This window comes from Schistocerca americana, chromosome 1 (genome assembly GCF_021461395.2).
Source record: "Schistocerca americana isolate TAMUIC-IGC-003095 chromosome 1, iqSchAmer2.1, whole genome shotgun sequence".
NCBI classification, from domain to species: Eukaryota; Metazoa; Arthropoda; class Insecta; order Orthoptera; family Acrididae; genus Schistocerca; species Schistocerca americana.
In genome coordinates, this window is record NC_060119.1 from 1,178,153,319 (window position 1) to 1,178,156,259 (window position 2,941).

The following is a 2,941-nucleotide window of genomic DNA, read 5'->3' on the forward strand; positions in this document are numbered from 1 at the left end:
ATCAACAAAAGTAAAACGAGGGTCATGGAATGTAATCGAATTAAGTCGGGTGATGCTGAGGGAATTAGGTTAGGAAATGAGACTCTTAAAGTAGTAAATGAGTTTTGCTATTTGGGGAGCAAAATAACTGATGATGGTCGAAGTAGAGAGGATATAAAATGCAGACTGGCAGTGGCAAGGAAAACGTTTCTGAAGAAGAGAAATTTGTTAACTTCGAGCATTGATTTCAGTGTCAGGAAGTCGTTTTTGAAAGTATTTGTATGGAGTGTAGCCATGTATGGAAGTGAAACATGGACGATAAATAGTTTGGACAAGAAGAGAATAGAAGCTTTCGAAATGTGGTGCTACACAAGAATGTTGAAGATTAGATGGGTAGATCACATAACTAATGAGGAGGTATTGAATAGAATTGGGGAGAAGAGGAGTTTGTGGCACAACTTGACAAGAAGAAGGGACCGGTTGGTAGGAAATGTTCTGAGGCATCAAGGGATCACCAATTTAGCATTGGAGGGCAGCGTGTAGGGTAAAAATCGTAGAGGGAGACCAAGAGATGAATACACTAAGCAGATTCAGAAGGATGTAGGTTGCAGTAAGTACTGGAAGATGAAGAAGCTTGCACAGGATAGAGTAGCATGGAGAGCTGCATCAAACCAGTCTCAGGACTGAAGACAACAACAACAATGACAAGACTGAAAGAACAGACATCGTTTTGATCCTGCAGCCACTATGAATCAAGGCACAAAGGAATTAAAGACATTAGCTGCCAGTGGCAGGAACGTAGCCACTATACATTATAGCAGGGAGCTATGGTCACCAGAACGTACGGTCGCAAGAAGACAGGGCTCTAGATGGCCACGTGACACTACCGAGAGGGAAGACCATAGTGTTTGGCATAAGGCTCTGGCGCATCGTACTACATGTGCAGCAGTAATCTGAGCAGCTGTTGGCACTACAGTGACACAACGAACTGCTACAATTTGGGTACTTCGAGGACAGCTCCCAATCAAACGTCCTGTAGCGGGGATTTCATTGAGCCCAAACCACCACCATTTGCGTCCGTCTCAATAGCCGATTGGTCAGAGCGGCAGAATGCTAAGCGAGGGGTCCGGGTTCGATTCCCGACTGGGTCGGAGATTTTCTCCTCTCAGGGACTGGGCGTTGTGCTGTCTTCGTCACCCTCATCGACATGCAAGTGGCCGAAGTGGCGCAGCTAAAAAGACTTGCATCACGCGAATGGTCTAGCCATACGACCACTATTTGCGACTTCACTGGCGTGAAGCGAGAGCTCATTGAAGGCCAATGTGGAGGTCTGTTGTGTTTTGTGATGAAATATGGTTCTGTCTCGGTGCGAGTAACGGCCGTGTGTTGGATAGAAGAAGGCCAGTTAAAGTCCTGTAGCCAACTTGTCATCGAGCTAGACACACTGGACGTACACCGGGAGGTATGATGTGAGGTGTGATTTCGTATGACAGCAGGAGCACTCTAATGGTTATCCAACGCACCGTCATTACAAATTTGTGCGTCAGTTTGGTGATTCGACCTGTTGTTCCACCATTAATAAACAGCAAAATGGCTCCGAGCACTATGGGACTTAACATCTGTGGTCATCAGTCCCCTAGAACTTAGAACTACTTAAACCTAACTAACCTAAGTACATCACACACATCCATGCCCGAGGCAGGATTCGAACCTGCGACCGTAGCAGTCGCGCGGTTCCGGACTGAGCGTCTAGAACCGCTAGACCATAATAAACAGCATTCCAGGGGCTGTTTTCCGGAAGGATATGGCTCAAATGGCTCTGAGCACTATGCGACTTAACTTCTGAGGTCATCAGTCGCCTAGGCTTAGAACTACTTAAACCTATCTAACCTAAGGACATCACACACATCCATGCCCGAGGCAGGATTCGAACATGCGACCGTAGCGGTCGTTCGGCTCCAGACTGTAGCGTCTAGAACCGCACGGCCACTCCGGCCGGCCCAGGAAGGATAAGTCTCAACGACATATCGCTATTGTAACCGAACACACGCCTGCTCATTCAACATTTCTGTCTCCAACCCAACATCATCAAACGGTAACTCTAGTGTCATCCAGAAACAGCATTAACCGTCTCTGTATTTTCAAATGTTTTTATTCCAGTCTTTGACCAAAATATAAAGTCCTTCGACGATGATAGGTTTCAGTTAGTAATGACCATCTTCAGATCTACAATATAAAAGAACATACAACTAGTAGGCAGTCTAACTATCTTCTTTTTTTTTCTTTATTGTGATTTTAATACCCATACAACAACAGGTAGGCTGGCAGCAGCACATAACGCCGCTCTTCAGCCCAAGAGTTTACAATGATAAAACATAGAAGACACATGAGTTGAACACTCGGCGGGGAAAAAACAGTAGACACAGGAACATAAAAAACATGAAGCCGTTCACACTCGATGACAATCCACACTACAAACTGTTGACACGACACACAAGCACTGATGATTTCGAGGGTACACGTGAACGATGGAGCGTGACGAAGAACCCTGAACACAAAACACGACGGCACACACGAGAAACGGATGGCGATGATCTCTGGCGCGCAAATGTCCACGTAATGTGTGCGAGTCCGGGGACCTGCCAAGAGGGGAAGAGGGGTGAGGGGGAGGGAGAGGGTTGAACAAAGATGCCAATGGCAGAGGGGATGGGAGGAGGAGAGGAGGGACGGGGGTAGGGGAAGCCTGGGGGAGGAGTGGGGAGAAAGGGAGGGAAGGGGGAGAGAAGGGAGGTAGGGTGCCCAAAGGAACAAACACAGGAAAAGGGAGGGAGGATCAAAGTTGGTAGGAGGGGTAGATGGAGGGGAGGAGGGCATCATCAGGGAGGGGGAGCTGGCGGAAGCCACCTTGGGAGAGGGTAAGGAGGGTGGAGAGATGGAGAGCAGGTGGGACGTGGGAATACAG